General features: G+C 34.0%; 1 protein-coding gene and 2 long non-coding RNA genes across 3 annotated transcripts in view; 2 read left to right on the top strand and 1 right to left on the bottom strand.

The window, feature by feature from the left end:
• The window catches only part of LOC105662092 (uncharacterized), an 83,171-nt gene that overhangs the window by 39,593 nt on the left and 24,366 nt on the right, over nucleotides 1-19,212 (top strand). The gene's annotated exons all lie outside the window — the stretch shown is intronic.
• On the bottom strand, nucleotides 6,212-9,705 carry LOC105662091 (uncharacterized). The gene is made up of 4 exons (XR_001095462.2): nucleotides 8,741-9,705; nucleotides 8,570-8,651; nucleotides 7,839-8,295; nucleotides 6,212-7,354 (listed from the first exon to the last, which is right to left on the bottom strand). It is a non-coding gene; the product is annotated as an uncharacterized LOC105662091 (long non-coding RNA).
• On the top strand, nucleotides 9,410-9,901 carry LOC143264963 (uncharacterized). Its single transcript, XR_013038984.1, has 2 exons — nucleotides 9,410-9,519; nucleotides 9,701-9,901. It is a non-coding gene; the product is annotated as an uncharacterized LOC143264963 (long non-coding RNA).

A 19,212-nucleotide genomic window follows, 5' to 3' on the forward strand; every position in this document is an offset into this window, starting at 1 on the left:
AAACAGACAATGTACCACGTGTCCCATGCCGATCGCCAAAAACTTCGGTAGGCGTTTCAACTTCTTGCCTCTCTTGCTGTTCGCATCTGATTTCCGGTGTGCGTGCTGCTTTCATTATTCTGACTCGAGCAGTGGGCAGACCCTTTCTAAAATTAACGTTCCACCTTTATTTAGGCAACTCCTGATGCTTATCGGAATCGGATCTCACCCTGTTCGTCCCTTTTTCGAATCCTGTTCGATTAATTGCCCGCTCGATGATGAAGGTCGACTGAGATTCGTGATTCGAGGACGATGAACTCGTCTACCGAAGTTCCAATATGTCCTTTTTTGCGCACATGTTCGGGGGAAACGAATATTTCTTGCATACTTATTTTCGAAATACTGTAATTATTTTTGACGCGTGACTCTTTTTCGTAAATTATATGGTGTGTGATTTGGCGGCAAATTCAAATTGTTATTTAAATTGGGGAGATTTTTAATGAACGTTTGGCGCCAAATTTAAATTGATATTTAAACTTTATAGTTTTGTAGCGAATATTTGGCGCTAAATTCGAATTGTTGTTAATTTTTTACAGTTTTGTAATGAACATTTGGCGCTATATTCAAATTGTTATTTATTTTTCACAGTTTTGTAACGAACATTTGGCGCCAAATTCAAATTAATATTTATGCTTTATATTTTTATAATAAACATTTGATGCCAAATTCAAATTTATATATATGTACTTTTTTATAATAGTATAATGAACATTTGGCGCCATATTTAAATTAATATTTGTAACTTATAGTTTCATAATAAATATTTAGCGTCAAATTCAAATTTCTATTAATAATATGTAGCTTCATAACAAATAAATACATTGACGAGATTTTTCAAATAATATTTAGATTCTGCAGTTTTGAAATCACGATTTGGCGCGAAATTTAAATTAGTGTTTTAACTTTGAAGCTTCCTGATACTTTGGTTCTATATTAAAATTTATATACCGCTTTGTAACAAAAGATTGATAGCAAAATCAAATTAATATTAAAACAACAAAATCTTCATAACAGAAATTTGGCGCGAAATTCAAATGTATGTTTAACCTTCGGACCTTCTCGATAAAAATTTAGCACGAAATTCAAATTAATATTTATGACAAATCCCTATCCTAAAAGTTTAATATTAAATTTGAATCATTTTAACAATTCACCCTATATATTGCCGGTACATAGCATAAATATGTATGAATGTATGTACATCTGAGCTTAACACTTCGCCGACAATATACATAAACATCTATTAATTTAGTCATGTTTCATTTAGAAAACATTATTTCTCCATCTCCAGCAGTTATTTACAATCAGGTGTATCGTATCGAATGTATTCACCTTGGCTTTGTGTTTTCACTACCACCAACCTGCGCCCTTACCAAAGCATAGCAGTACCAACAACAGAGCGGAGAATAAATTGATCGCACTCGAGCTGGAATCGTCGTCGTTGCCAGCTCGTATCATTACTCAACGCGGATTACACGGGCGTAAAGATTTCCGGGCGTAAAAAATGAGGAAGCGACGTTACGACGCGAGCCGTGTGTGCTCGCACGATGATACGCACCTGTCCCGACCGCGAACAGGGACGGCGGACCATATTCTTCTGCGGTGTGGAGACAGTAGTTTTAGGATTTTTAAATTTGGGAATTTGAGCTTGGGTAAATTTGGGAATTTTGGTTCTTGGAGATTTGGAAACTTGGAGCCGTATTTAGATAATTTAGGGATTTTGAAATTTCAAAATTTGGGTTTTGGTAAGACGACAATGTGAAAATTTGAAAAATTCAAAGTAGAAAACTGGAAGATGTAGGTTCTTGGAAAATTTTTAATTTTTAATTTGAAAACGCAGAATTTTTGAAATTTTTGAATTTGGTAACTCAGTGATTTGAAAATTTGAGAAATTCTAATTTTACAATTTGAATTTTGGAAATTTCCGAATTTGGTAATTTAGCGATTTAAAAATTTGAAAAATTCCAATTTTACAATTTGGATGTTTAAATTATTTGTAAATTGAAAATTTGGAGATTTGGTATTCACCAGCTAGAAATCGTGAAATTTAGTAATTTGGACATTTGTAAATTTGGAATTTAGAAAATATAAAATTTCGAATTTAACATTTCAAAATTTAACAACTTGATGATTTGGAATTTTGAGCACTGCAAACTTAAGAATTTTTTGATTTAAAAATTCTGAATTTGAAAATTAATTTTGGGATAATTTGAGATTTACAAATTTCTAAATTTAAAATTGTAAAAAATTGAGACTTGAAAATTTTCGAAATGAAGAATTTTAGTAATCCAAATATTTAGAAATTTGGAGACTCAAAGATCCAAAATTTAAGAATTCAAAAATACAAAAATTCAAAAACTCAAAAATTCAGAAATTCAGAAACTCGAACATTCAGAAATTCACAAATTCAGAAATTCAAAAATCCAAATACTCAAAAAATCAGAAATTCAAAAATTCAAATACTCGAAAACTCAGAAATTCAAAAATTCAAATACTCGAAAACTCAGAAATTCAAAAATTTAGAAATTCGGAAATTCGGAAATTCAGAAATTCAAAAATTCGCAAATCCAAAAATTCAGAAATTCACAAATTCAGGAATACAGAAATTCACAAATTCCAAAATCCAAATACTCAAAAACTCAGAAATTCAAAAATTCAAATACTCAAAACTCAGAAATTCAAAAATTCGCAAATTCAAAAATTCAGAAATTCAAAAATTCAAAAACTCAAAAATTCAGAAATTCAAATAGCCAAAAATTCAAAAATTCAAAAATTTAGAAATAGTCAAACATCTTCAAAATCCCAAAATACAAAAATTCCCCATACACCAAAAAAAGAATCTGAAATATAAAATACCCCACCTATGCCCCACAACTAGTGCCGTCCCTGGCCACAGGTCCAATCACAGCGCCCTAACGAACGCGGGCCAAGAAACCCTTTTTGTGGCCAGTCCCTTTCTGTCTTTCCTCGCGAGGAAGTGCCATGCCGGCTTTCTTCTCACAATCGTGCCGCCAGCAAATTATCCGCCAGAGTTCGCGCAGAATTCGCAAGAATCGAACGGGCGGCAATGGCACACCTTCTAATTAGTGGGATTGCATCTTTGCAGCAACCATGTTTCTTCCAGGCTGTTATATTTTGGGGCGCCCGATTTACGTGACAACGGGACACGCACCACCTTGAAAATCTGTTCTGGAAAACAGAGTCTACCTTTCGTTAATCGAAATGGAACAACGTGCGACTTCCGAGCCGCAAACATGGCGATTGGATGCAAATTAGTTGAATTAAGGCGTATGTTAACACATCTTGGTCTTATGAGGTCCGTTTTTGGACTTGAACAGCTTGTACTGCTTTTGTACACACCGTGTAAATGATGCGGGTTTTGGTTGATTGAAATTTTCAGGACACTGTAATTGATATTTTTATTCGTGTAACAAGATGTAATGTTTGTAAATAGTAGCACAGAATGGATTGATTTTACGAGGCTATTTACGAGCCTTGAAGAATTTAAGGGGCAATAAGTTGGTGATTAAAATGATTGTACAAGCCAGCCATGAAGTAGTACACTTTTTGCTAACATAAATTGTTTTTACGAATTTACGGATAAATCAGAATGTTACATTGTGTTTTACGTTGAAATAAACGAGTATGTTAACACTACTTTAAGAAGTGATTTAAATTTCAGGTTGCAAGATGTATTTTGATGTAATATTGTGAAAACATTTGTACTTTCGTAGTTTCGGCGAATGCAATTGGTGTGCGCATGCGCGTACGCTAATGAAATGATTTACACATGCGTGTACGGTAACGAGTGATTTACGCATGCGCGTACGCTAACGAGAGCATTACGCATGCGCATACTTTAACGGGAAAATTACGTATGCACATATGTTAACGAGTGAATGTCACATCTGTCAACAAATTTCACATTCTTTATTTACAGTATTTGAATGAGGAAGACATTTTTTCGATTTAACAGTTCAAGTTGTATGAAATATATAGGATTGGCTTTGTATTTAAGTTAGAATGGATTTATTCATTGTACGTATTTAGAGAGAATAACACAATATTTTATTTTAAATTTACTCAATTGTGTAGAACTTAAGTAGAATAATAAATAATGGCATAGCACAATAGTGAAATAGTTGAATTAATAAAATAATAAAATAAAAGATTAGATATTTATTAACACTGTATAATGAAACGTATAATTTCATTATACAGTGTTAATAATGAAACGTATAATTTCATTATACAGTGTTAACAACAATATTGAACAATTTTATTATGCTAAAACAATTTCATTATAAAGAACGTAACGAACGTTCAATAATACTAGAGGTGCTCAGAAGTCATAACCAGTGTTCTCTACGAAAAATATTTTACTACCTAACCACTGTTATTTAACAGTAAAAGAATGAAAAATAAATCGAAGATATGAAAGAAAATTATCAAGAACGTCGAGGATACTGCAGATTAATCTACTTTCCATATGAAGTCAAATATTTATTACAAGTACAAAAAAAGATATTTCAGACGTTATAATACATCACGCATGCGCAGCTCCACTCGCTGCGCAGAAGCATCTGCGCATCCGCGTAGTTAGTTACAGGAATATAGCTTCTCAACTCGCAATAAGTAAAATAAAATTCTACACAGATATCATAAAACAATGCTACGTATAAATACCCTTAAGCTTCAAGACTCTTGACTGTAGATCTACGCTCACTAAGACAAATCGCGGGTGCTAAGGCAGATGTGCGTTACACAATCTCGATCCACAAACGCACGAAATACGTTATCAAAAATCACTCCGATCTCAAACAGCTAATACGCGTGGCAGCATACACGCGCCGCGCACGCGCGGTTCAATTCGCTGCGCAGAGGCGTCTGCGCATCCTCGCAGGTAATCACGGGTAATGAATGCGCCCTCGGAACACAGGGGTATATCTTTTTAAGCCTAAAATTCTTTTTTTTCTCGAAATCCATTTAGACGCAGACCGTAATAGCGAGTAAACATACAGCGTGGTTAATACGCCTGGTGGATGGAACGCGTATGGCTGCGCGTTGTGCAGTAATTAGAAACGAGGCGAACGCTTGGTAGGCGTAGGCGATAGCGATCGCACACGAGTCAAGACGAGACGCGTCTGTCTGTGCGTGAATATTCAAGCTCCGCTATGCTTCGCAGGATAGCGGTCACCTGCCGCACAGGTGCCCCCTACTCCTTCGCTACCTCGTAATTCAACCTTCAGGGCGATCCTTACCAGCAGTCACTTCCAGGTGTTGAACAGAGAACGTACCCGATTTCCGCTTTATCTCCGCTCTGCCCCTCGCCTTTATCTTTGTCGTTTCATCTCGTCCACGCGTTCGTTTCCACGTGCTTTTTTTTCCGTTCCTCTTCTTTTTCAGCTTCGCTTCACATTAGAATGTCATACACCGGCGACTGGGACGACACTCTAACGGGAAACACGCCGATAAAATTCGCTTTCGTTAACGCGGTTTGACAAACGGGACCACGTGACTTGGACTTTCTGCGGCAGGGGTTAGGTTATGAACGATTCAGGGAACTAATTATTATTGGATAACGATTGCCGTTCAGGGAAGGTGAATACCAAGTAATTGAGAGGTCGCGGGCTGTTATTCGAATGATACACAGGTGTACGGGCAATTTTTAAGATTAAAAGTTCGGGTGGAGAGAATGGCAATGATAGGGCCTTGCATGTGAAGGCTGGATTTTGTTTGGGGAACAATTAGTGTAGGGAAGGATCTTAATAGTTGGCTCTGATTTTGTGACATCAAATATTTGCTTTGGAATTTTTTTAATTATACGTATTTATAAATTTTTAAATTCAGAATTCACCAGTGTTCAAGTTTAATTAATTAGTTCCTTCGATTTCTTAAACTCAATGATTTCATATCTCAAAATTATTTTATTCCATAATTTTCAAATTGTCGAAGATTTTAGTAAGCAAATTCCCAAATTAAAAAATTTTCAAGTTTCTCAAGTTGGAGATAGATAACTTTGGAAATTACTATATTTAAAATTTTTAATTTGCCCTATATTTAGGGGAAATGGTATAGGTTAGGTTAGTTAAAATTTCTAATTTCTCCAGAAGTTTTCCCTAGGGAAAATAGTATAGGTTAGGTTAGTTAAAATTTTTAATTTCTCTAGAAATTTTCTCTAGGGAAAATAGTATAGGTCAGGTTAGTTAAAATTACTAATTTCCCTAGGGAAAATGGTATATGTTAGGTTAATTAGGTTAATTTCACTAGGAAAACCTATGGTGCTCCCTAATTTACAGTGACGGAAATGATAAGCTTCCCTAGAAAAAAAACCATATAGGTTATGTTAGGTTAGTTAAAATCTCTGATTTCCCTAGGGACATCTTATGGTGCTCCCTAATTTACAATGATGAAAATTATAAACTTCCCTAGGAACACCTATAGTGCTCCCTAATTTGCAATAATGAAAATGATAAACTTCCCTAGAGAAAAAAGTAGTATAAGTCAGTTTAGGTTAGTTTATAAACAATATTTATCTAGGTATATTAAAATTACAAAAATATTACTGACAAATACAAGAGTGTAATGCTATTAATGAAATAAAATACTATTTATAATCACAATATTTAACTATCATAAATTTTACTACATAACCTCAACTAAAAGTTACCAGATAAGTATAAAAATAAAATTTCTAAAATTTCACGTCAAAAACGTCAAATTGGTAGGCCTGGTTTCAACCGGTGAAGGATGAACGTGCAGGGAATAAGCGAATTCCTTTGAAGCACCGACACCATACGGGAAACATCTGTTCGTGCACGTAGTCGCACGTTTTCGCGCAACATCCCGTTCATTGAGCAGCAATGCAACATTTGCGGAGGTTTTCTGCGGTTTGTCGCTGTAATCTGGACCCGATCTCGATGAAACCTGATCTTGACGCTTGTTCACCGTTTTTTCTTTTCTTACCACGGTCCAAAAAGTGTTTGAATCATTCCTTGCGGTCATGTAACGATAGCCTGTTGATCGAACTTGCGGCCGCAGCTAATTGAACCTCTTAGAAGCAAAAACAATCAACTTCATTTTTTGCACCTTTCATGAAGTTTCTGATACGTTGTCGGTGTATTGGGTAAACCTGTTCACAAGTTTTGATGTTTTAACTCTTTTTTTGGGAGGATGTTGGAGCCCATTTAAATGTTCAAATTAAATGTCTTCAATGTATGTAATTATTGGAAGATTTTATCTTGTTTTTAATGGATGTAAAGCAAAATCATTTATCTGTTTTTTGAAGTTGTAGAAGGCATCCAAATTCAGATATCTGATGAATGGTTGAGGATGTGATGTTTGTATTAAGTTATTATAATTTTGTAAATTCCTAAAATCTCTAAATTATTAATTTTGCTAATCTGTAAACTTAAAAATGAGTGATTTCTTAAATTTCTAATTTTCTAAATTAAAAACTTTAAAAAATTGCAAATTTATAGATTTAAAAATTGTCATTCATATAATTCCATTTCCAAATTTTTATATATAATTCTTTTCATAATTCCTACATTTACAAATTTTAAAAATGAAACTTGAAAATCTAAAAAGTCCTGAATTGGAAAAGAAATAAATATAAAAGTATTTTCTCAAACCACCTTGCAATTAGTAATACTTACCTTACTTTTTAATTAAAAGCATACTTAAAACGTATCGAAATAATAAAATCCACAAAAAGTTATATCCGTTCCTTATAATTTAACTTTATCAAGATTCGAATCTTTAATTGCCACCTCTTTGCACGGAGATGTAAAGGATACGCTCACCCCGAAAGTAAGTTTCGAGAACCCATCGAAAAATAAAAGAACTTGCTAAAATGATTAAAACAGTACGTTATAGTTGATTAATGAGAGACGATGCGTACACATGTTAACAGCGGGTGGTTTGTTAAACGCGAACGGTTTTTAAAACGTGTACTAATTTTTTGTGCAGCCGAGTTCGTTGGTTGCTGGCGAAAAGTAACGCGGGTGCTGAAGAACAAAGGCGGTAAAAGAGGATTATGAATCCTTCATGCCGGCACCATGCTAATCCTGTCAAGAAAAAGAGTAACTTGACCAGTTAATCCCAAAAACACGCTAACGGCTGTTTCTTCTGCTTCCACGTTTCTTTCTTTCTTAATATGAATTCTCTTGATTCGTATCGTGAAGATATTTCACGGGAAATATCCGCCATTTTGTTTTGAGAACAGTCCTTTATTTATTCACTTCAAATGTTAACCTATAAATAACATAATCACCTATAAATCATATGAATTAAACTATAACCTATAAAGAGAAATATAATACTTTTAGATACATGTATAATATATAATATTTGAATATAATAATGCTTAATAATATTTAGATATAGTAATAGTATGTAATAATAATATTTAAATACAATAGTAATATGTAAATAATAATAATATATAGATACACTAGTAGTATGTAAATAATATTTAAATATAATAGTAATATATAATATTTAAGTATAATAATTTGTAATGCTATACCTATATGAAACTGTTTATTATATCCAATGTTTCAAAATATGTCATTCAATCTTTTCATATGCATGGTAGAACACTTTCCAATCTATTAAAATATTTAGGAATAAAGTTTAAATTATGTACACCTATATTATTGAAAATAAATTTAGAAACTTTGCCTTTTAAAATACGTACCATTTTACACAAGTCTCTTTTTTTATTTAATCATTTATAACTTAAGTTATTAATCCGTAATTTTATTAAACCTGTATTAATCCATTTATACATCCATTAACCTGTCATCTATTTATACATTCATTAACCCGTAATCCATTTATATATTCATTAACTTGTAATCCAGTTATATATATATTAACCTGTAATCTATTTATACATTCATTAACCTGTAATCCACATACGTCCTTTTCGTGATAACCTCAATAATTCTTTTCGACTGCATATTAACATTTCGACCATAGAAGTCTATTTCCATGTCGGGCGCTGCGATCTTCCGAAGATCGCCGAAGTGCAACGAAGTTGTCCGATTTATTGCTACCCGTCACGAAGTTATACTCCCTGACATTATGCAGCGTTTATATTGTTTGTGACTTAGAGAACAGCGAAAAATGATTTAGATGGCGCAGTTAAACGTCGTTATTGTTAATCGAGTTGATTCCCTCCGTCAAATCTATGTATCGAATAAAAATTATCGCAATGAAATAAGTAAATGGCTGCAGGACCATTACATCTTTCAGTGCAGTTTTCTGTATAGAGTATCGCGAGTAAAATGTACGTGCTGTGTAACAAGTGCCACGAGTATATCCGGCCCGAAGGCGCACGAATCGTTGGAACGGGGAAAGTGAAACGATTTTCAGAAAGGAAACGATGACACTCGTCGAAGAATAAGAGAAGCATACACGCGTAAAAGTTCCACGCGACAGTTACGTAAGGGTCGAAGGAATACTGGCAATACGGTAATATATTTTTGTGTCACAGGCTACGGTTTCGTAACTCAAAGTCTGGCACGTGGCTCGACAAAGAAAATTGCCGTCCGCCTGTTGCACTTCTCGGCTTCTCTGCAACATTATTAATGCGCTTGTTTGCATAATAAACGTGGAGCGTGTGCGCAAACAATAACAGTTTGCCGTCTGATAGGAAATCGAGTCGCGTATCGAAGCCTTATTTCCCGATGATGAGATCAAGAAATGGCGTGTATCGCAACGTGAGAATTATTTTGATGGGCTTGAATAACGTCTTTAGAAATCGACGACTAATTGTTGGCGACATGTGTGCCGCGGTTGTACGCTCACGTGCGACGTATGTAAAATTCAAAATATAGATTTTTAAATTACTTTATTACCGGATACGCAATATTTTTTCATTTTTTAATATTCTGGACTTTGTGAATTTTGCAGGATTTTGAAGATTTTGTAGATTTTGTAGATATTGTAAACTTCTATATTCTCAAATTTGAAGCTTTGTCAAATCATATTGATATTTTATATTGAGTAATTTTGATATTTTAGAAGATTTAATTTATCAAATTTTATTAAACTAATTATTAAACTTCTAAATTTCTAAATTATGGAATTTTGAAACTTTTTAATTTCAAAATATTAAATTTTTATAGTTCTAAATTTCTACACTTGCAAATTTTCAAATCTCAAAATTTTCAAATTAATAATTATCAAATTCCTAAATTTTCAATTCCCTAAATTTTTAAATTTCCAAATTCTTGAATACCTTAATTCCTAAATTACTAAATACCTTAATTTCCACATTTATAAATTACAAAATTACAAAAATCCTAAATTCCAAAAATAAAAAATTTCAAAATTCTCAAATTTCCAAATCTTCTAACTATCAAGTTCCTAGATACGTTCACTAATGCGAACGACCGTTGGAGTCCGGATGAGAACATGAGGACCGATTCATACACTTACAAACATATTTCGGACGTTTCGGATAGGCAACTCCGGACACGATGAACACTGCGGAAACAAGCGACAGAATGCCACGCAAAAGGATCGAAAGAATCCATTCTGACCTTCTCCAGATTTTAGTTCTTACATGCTACACCTCTCAGGTGAGGGGACATCTGTGAGCCTTGGTACTTGATGACCAACTGATCCTAAACGAGACATTTGTCTCTGCAAACTTCTTCTAGGATTTTTGAACTTGTGTAACAAATGCGAGAACAGGCTTGGCTAACTTATTTTGGAGAGTCGCTACGCTCAGTCGTGCTAAGTCACTTGGTTGATTCCTCACTACGTCTGTGGTCAAAGTAACCTTATCTTACATGATTGCATTAACATTTTGCAACACACGGCAAATGCATAAATATGCGCAATCTAGTAATCACAATCGAAAGCGTACGACCTAGTTCGATGAAGAAAGGTTGAAAAGAGAAAAGTCGTGAAGGGGATTCGTGTTCTTTTAATGGGGGCCAAATTTGATCTGCGACACTTTCTTCCATTCGCATCTGCAGTTAATAATTCTTTGAAAATCACCTGGATATTACGCGTTCCTGATACACGAACGCATGGAAATTTATGCGGTTGCGTGGTACACAGCGATGAGCGTGAAACATTGCCCCGTTGCCCGCGCCCCTCTCGTCACGGCCCATTAAAGTGCTCGCCGCGCCGATACTGGCGGCGTTTCACGAATTAATATTCCGCGGGCATTTTGTCTTGCTTTCCGTCGAACCGATGTATTTATCGATCCTTTCACCTTGAATCTCCTTCGATTTCTTGATCAGAGACTGATTCCGGTTTTTCGATCCGACAATTTCGTTGTCTCTTGTATGTTGGGACAGTCCTCGTATATACTCAACGAAATTTCCATAACTGAACACGTATATTTTGCTTATTCTTTATTGTCAATGATTGCTCTTTTGATTATTGCTGAAGGAGATCAGTGAAATCAATTGCTGTTTCAATTTCACTTATTCGGCTTTGTGGGTTCACTTGCAAATTCGAGTGAAACGAGTTTTTAAATTATTGTATTTAAAGATTTTTAAATTTAAAAATTTCTTAAATTTTTTATATTAAAAAATTTTTTTAAGTTAATTAAATTTGTAAAGTTCTTTAAATTTTTCAATCTTTTAAGTTTCTCAGACTTTATTTTCAAATACATAATGTATTCATATATTTACAGCTAAATTTAATATTTATTTAGTTTATTATTTATTGTTGTTATTAATAAAGATAATTGTAGATTATATATAATAAATATAATAGTAATATAATATATTAATGAGACAATACTTTTATCGTTTTAAATCTCCCGCCACAATCAGCCATTCAATGCACAATAATTTAATACGCAACAAAATGGCGTCCAACAAGTAGACAGGCATAAAAACTCATATCTTATTCGTTCACGTGACAACTTACCAGACATGTTTGATATACAGCTATTTACAAGTATACAATACCATAATAATCAAACAATACCACAATATTCAATCAATAACAATATTTAAACATTAAAAAAATAATAAAACAGTATCCACAATATTAAAACAGTACCAGTACATAAACAGCACTAATATTCAAATAATATCAAAATATAAATAATAACAGTACTCAAACAATATGTATATTTAAGTAACACCAATAATTAAAAAAAAATCTGCAGATATTCACACCGAAGCGTGCTATAAACCGCATTTCAAAACACGCAAAAAACCTCAATCAAATACCCACATAAAAAATCCCCGAGATAATTAAATCGAAATGCTCCACCATCATTTGCCACCACACGTCTGAACAACGAAGCACAAAAAAAAAAAATGAAAAAACGAAACAAAATCACTCGGACAACGAAACAGCCGAAGTATAATAATCGATCGGTAACGATGATGGTTTCGCGTAATCGTTCCAGTGGTCCGTATCGCAATTAAAATGGAACGAGTGTACGGTAGAATTACGGAAAGCATAATAGATTTTGATAACAAGCTGCCCCGCCGTTCGGTAGATTTATTATATCGAGGCTCGATCATTGTCGGGGCAAGAAAGGTTGATGGTTAATCGTCGCGTAAGACGATAATTAGGCACACAATAACCGTGGCTAAGTATACAGTGGGTCGTGCTCGTTTTTTCACGACGCTTTAGCGGAGAAAGAATCGCGAACGGTGGCCGGCCGCGATGCTATTTAATTAGTTCGCTTTAACGACACGAAAGTACAGAGAGCAGCGAGAGGAAGCTTTGGAAATGCCGGCGAGGCTTAAATCAAGGAAATTGATCAAGACGGGTTGTTTACCGGCCGGGCATTTAGTTTAAATTAGCCGCGGCTCGCTCGCGCCTCGGGGATAAATCGACGAAATCATACACCTCGGTACATTCAATTACCAAACCAGTCCGAGATCCTCCTCCGGCTTTGCCCTTCGCGATACGCGTGGCTTTTCATGCTGGCGACCTTACCAAATCATTCTTCTTTTTCGTCGGTGGAATAATAACCTCTTTTCGACTGCACTTTTACGTTCCGATTATAGAAGGCTATTCCTACGTCGTGATTATCCGAACCGCGCCGAAGTGAAACGAAGCTACCCGATTTATCACTAACCGTCTTGTCGCGAATTTTATGCTCGATTGACTTTACGCGGCGTATATTCTTTACTTGTTAGATGACAGTGAAAAATGATTTAGATGACGTACTTACACAACATTGCTGTTATTCGACTGGAATCCCTCTGTTGGACGGTTAGTTATTCACATTAATTTCTCGGACACAGTATTCCTTGGTTACTTTGCATAAAAGCAGTTTTATTAACGAGGTGATTAACGAATCAACTATATGTTGATATGTTTACTTAACTTTATCAAGAATCTATATATTTAGATATATACATTAACAATAAAAATATGAATATTATTATACTGTTCAGGTCATGGTACTCTAGCACGAATTCTTATACATACGTCCCGTATACCGATTTTGCGTCGACTGTCGATCTGTGTCCGAATATCTCCGGACATTACCGACCTTTCTCGAAGCTAAGCGTACACTCTGCAATCTTATACAAAAGTTAATTCAGATGCCATTTAGAATTTCACAAGTCTATTTTTTTACTTTACAATTACTATTTTAATTCCACAAAATTTATTATTGTTTATTTTTGTCTTCTATACTGATCTAATATTTTTTATTCAAAATTATATTTAGAAATTTATCTCAATCATGAAACAAACATTTCTTAATGAAGGTTATATTACTACAATGCAACCCGTATAATCGATTCGTCTGTTTTATAACCTAACGATCTTCGTTACGATGAGCAACAAGATTTATAGTGACACTTTGTGCTTTTATTCCCAGCTCATTTTATTACATTGTTAATTCCCGCATACACTCGTGCAACCAAAAGGTACAGTGTAAAGAACGCAACTGGAATTCAACTGCATTTAACGTATCCTGTATCATTCTTAAATAGTATCATTCAGTTGAAATAAATGATCCTTAATTCCTGGTTGGTTGTTGAAATGAATTGTCGAATTCTCGTTAAACCAGTCGTCGATTTTGAGGTAATTTGTTGTTGCAAAATGGATGCTTCATTTATTGTATTGCTGTGTGAAACACATAATTACAGTCATCATATTTTATAATTGAATATGCTTTTTAAAGTTTCATTGGTAAGATAAATGATGTGCTAGTTCTAATTACATGGCAGTGAAATATATGAAAAATAAAGTAGATAAGTACTTTTTAATAAAGTAGATAATTGTAACTCATTAATATTAGTAGATAATTCCACTTATATATAATATTACTAGTTGATATTTTATATACAATATTATTTACATTCAATATTAATAATAGATAATTTGGTAGATAATACTACTTATACAATATCACCTTCTAGCTCACTACCCAAATAAATTTCAAATTTAATAACATGTACCATTCCACATTTCCAATAAAGCATAAACTACACCAAAAACCAACATCTGCATGGTGAAATTTGATTAACAAAAATAAATACGGCAACGTGTTACACGAATCTGGTGTAAGCAAAATGTGGAGCGTTATTCAGATGGAAAGAAAAAAAGAAGAAACGATCGACGAATGGTTCACAGGAATTTCATAACGGTGAAGCATAAATGCTTAAAGTTTTAATGGGCACAGTCGAACGACCGTTGCATCCTCCAATCTTTTACGGTCCTGCACAGAGATTTAAAAGGGCGGGCTCCTTCTGCTCGACCGTTCAGGAAGTATCCCGAAGAACAGCTGATCTTTTAGTTAATGGCCCCTCTGCATTCCTTTTTATTAAGAACCTGCAATTCTTGACTTCGAATCTTCGAACACGCCGGAGAAAATTCTGCTGCGCTCTGCTTCACTTTTTTCTAACCTTAGAAATGTAGTTACATTAGTATTTGCACACGGTACTATTCCTGCTTTTTGCATAAAAAGAGTGTTAATGAGGTGGTTGGGGAAACATTAACTATACCAATAATATATTTCAGCATATATTAACTATAAAAGTGTACTTTTATTTCGGTACGTCCCGTATGCCGATCTCGTGTCGACTGTCGATCCCTGTCCGAACATCTCCGGATACTGCCGATCCTTTCCGAAGCTATCATACACTTCGCGACCCTATACTTCACGAAGTTAATTTGAATACACACCATTTAGAACTTCACAAGTCTTTCTTTTTACTTTTATCCAATCATTTATAATTTGAGATGTTAACTAATCTGTTTATATACGTATGTCCTTTCCGTAATAACCTCTATTATCTTTTTCGACTGAATTTTTACAATTCGGTCGTAGAAGTTCATTTTCATGTCGGACATATTGCGTAATTATCCGAACAGCGCCGTAAAGGAACGAAGTTATCCGAAGTTATGTACGAAGGGTAAAAAGATTGTAGTGCTACTTATCTTCAGAAGTTTATTGTAAACGTAGAAAGAATATCAGTGTTGAAACTGTGCATAAATAATTTATTTCCCTTATTATTTATATATTATTGAATTGTTTAAGTAGCATTAAATAATTAAACTGATTATTTATTTAATTAAAATTAGAGTTTCATTCATACGCGTTCGATTCTATGACATAACCAAATCAATAGTAACACAAATTAGAATTAAGTTACCCTAATTGCAATTAAATACAATAATTAAACCGACTATTTATTTTCCAAAATTATACTTCCCAATTTTGTTAATCAGGAATAATTATATCCAACAGTTGAAAAGTATATATAATTATAAATATAATTAATCAAAAATATACTTTCACTGACGCTTGATCGACTGTGTTATTTCAGCATCGAATAATGCTGCAGGAAAGATGATGACCGATCGGGAATATCGTTTGTGAGGTACTTAATATCAGAGTAATTAAAGAAAGATGAGGAGTGAAAGGGTTTCGATGCAATTCACAGAGTGAAATTACATCCTCGTTATCCATTTACAATTGAACGTTCGAAGGTGTAATCGTCGGAGTGTAAAAATGGTAACCGCTTCAGGGTTAAACGAGGGGTGTAAGAAAAGAGCTGGTACTTCCGTCTGCACTTGGGCCGTTCAAAGGATCCGCAGACTGTGAATGAAGTCGTAAAAGTCACAGCTCGTTTTCTTCAATGAAGTCGTGTAGAATTGCAAAGATCGACTTGCCACGGTCATTTAGTAAGTGCGTAGACAGGTCTTGTATAGCTTGCGTTGTGACGTTCCCCCTTTGTATATGCGTATTAGGTTGATCAAAGGTTCTATCATTTTACAAGGAGATATTTTAAAATCTGAAAATTTTTAGGTTACTCAATTTTGTGTATTTTTAGATTGCTAAATTTTTTAATTTTTTATTTTCTAAATTTCTAATTTTATGGATTTCTAAATTTTTCAATTTCTAATTGTGGAAATTTCCAAATTCCTAAATTCCTAAATTCCTAAATTTCTAAATTTCTAAATTCCTAAATTCCTAAATTCCTAAATTCCTAAATTCCTAAATTCCTAAATTTCTAAATTCCTAAATTTCCAAATTTCTAATTTCTAATTTCCCAAATTTCCAATTTCTAATTTCCCAAATTTCCAAATTCTTAAATTTTCAAATTCCTAAATTTCCAAATTCCTAAATTTCCAAATTCTTAAATTTCTAAGTTTCTAAATTCCCAAATTTCCATATTCCCAAATTCCCAAATTCCGCAATTCCCAAATTCTCAAATTCCCAAATTCCCAAATTCCCAAATTCCCAAATTTCCAAATTTCCAAATTCCTAAATTCTCAAATTCCCAAATTCCCAAATTCCCAAATTTCCAAATTCCCAAATTCCCAAATTTGCAAATCTCCAAATCTCTAAATTCCTAAATATCCATAACCTCAAATTTGTAAACTCACAAATTGACAAATCTTCCAATTTTCAAATTCTTAAATCCTGCACTTCTAAAATAAGTTCTAAATCGATAGCAAAATTTAAAAAACCAATATGGCGGTGGCAGCAATAAAGGCTGCGTGCGCATGCGCAAACCTAGTACCGTTATGTTGCAAACATTAAAGCGCGTAAAATTTAATACTAGTTAATTGCCATTAAAAATTGTAAGCAACACGAATTTATTTTTGTGTGAAGCAGTATATTTTAATCGCCTAACATTCTAACGTTACCCACCACATTCTAATCTCAAAGTATTGTCACTTCACTTATTTTATTTTCCCTCCATTTCCTTTCTGCACCAGACGCGCATTAATGTGAGTCCATCGACCATAAACCATAAACCTATTACCATAAACGTGTCTCCACAGTTCATAGTTCCAGTTCGCGCCGCGAAACATCCGCAGTAACAAAATCATCTCGACGAAGATGTAACGCGTTAAAATTCTCATTTCGAGCGATTAATTTGTCGAGCGGTTGAAGGCAAAGAGCAACCGGGAGCTTTCCCCGGAAGATACGTTCGCGATAAGCCGTGGAAAGAAGGCAGACGGACAAAGAGGTTATTAATGTTGTTTCCATGAGACCGAGAGAGATAGAAGACGAGAGAACGATTACGTAGCCAACTGCACGCATGCGCTTTCAGGTTGCACCTGACCATTCAGTTCTTCTTTTCCAGGCACGAGCATATATCCGTGCCGTTTCGATCGAGGGTTCGTTAATGAGACGCTACCACTTGCTGCCTCGATTTCTAATGAGTGGTTTTCCTGCACCGTTTCAGGGCCAACAGATTGCGATCTGCCGTATATATACGTCGACCTAGATGCATATGTCCCCGTGACCACGTGCCTCTTCGTACGACACTTAACCTAACCCTCGGAAAAATTGCATCGTCCTCATCTAACGTTCGATTTTTTTTTTATGGTTATTTATGACACCCTGCTGACGATTATCGGTGTGAAATGTTGGACTTCGGACCAGGGTGTGATTATGCGAATATTAATGATTTAAGTGGATGTTGAAATGGTTTTTTTATGCGTAAGGCGATAGATTGTGGTGAATGTGAACTTTGGAACATGTGATGTGTGTGGAAGAAGGAGGTTAGAGGGATAATTGGATTTTGGGAGATTGGAATGGTTGTTGATATTTTCTTCATAAGTGAGAAGATGGAAATTTAGAGTATTGTAGTTTTGCAGTTAGATTTATAGTTTTAAGCTGTTAGATTTTTATAGTTATGTTTATAAATTTAAATCTAAACATAATAATGAGTTAGATTTTTATAATTATTAGGTTTATACATTGATTTAGATTATCAAGTTTTTATAATTATTGGGTTTGCAGATTTAGATTATTAAATTTTGTAAATTATCACATTTGCAGATTTTGGTTATTCAATTTTTTAAAGTATGAGGTTTACAAATTTAGAACAGTAAACTTTTAAACTTAATTGAGAAATCTTGAAATAATATCCAAGTTTTTAATTCATCAACTGTCAAGCTTAGAAACTTGCAACTATTAAAGACTGCTTTTCGATGGATAAATTTGTTGCGTTACAAGTTCTTAAAATAATAAATTTAGAACTATAGAACTATATAATTTTTGGATTTACTAACTCTTAGAATTTAGAAATTTAAAATCTATAAAATCTATAAAGTCTATAAAATCAATAAAATCTATAAAATCCACAAAAAATTTTTTAAACAATTACTTTCTCAACTATCGCAATCGAATCTTATTCGTTCAAACAAAGATAAAAGGCGTTTTCACAGCAAAACATCTTTAAATCAAATTACAATCAAATTTTGCACCGCAATTGTCGAAGATTCGCCGAATCGAGGTTTGTAAACCTCGAGGGATAAAATGTTACGTAAACGAAAGGAAACGCAGAAGAAAAGTCAAGCTGTTCAGGGACTTTTAACGATCAACCAGTTCGTTATCCGAATTCAAGAACCATCTCATCCAATTAAGACGTACGAAACACGGTTATAATGGTATTTCTTTTACGGAAAACACAGGCCAATTCACGCCGATGAAAAACTGGTCCTTATTATATGATAACCGGTGCCTTGTACAGTCTTGCCAACGTAAGGTTAACGATTCTTGCGCCCTAAAAAAAAAACTATGAAACTGTCTGTTCATTTTTGCAGTAGGAAAGCGGATTAAAAATGATGCTCATCGTAAAAACGAAATAAAAGAAAATACAGTGCATATGTCATATATTCATCAAGAACATGATTGTGATCTATATTGATAGTGTTTTATTATACTTACTAATTAGTGTGATTTTAGATAGTGATTTAGTG

The sequence above is a fragment of the Megachile rotundata genome, chromosome 8 (genome assembly GCF_050947335.1).
Source record: "Megachile rotundata isolate GNS110a chromosome 8, iyMegRotu1, whole genome shotgun sequence".
Classification (NCBI taxonomy): Eukaryota; Metazoa; Arthropoda; class Insecta; order Hymenoptera; family Megachilidae; genus Megachile; species Megachile rotundata.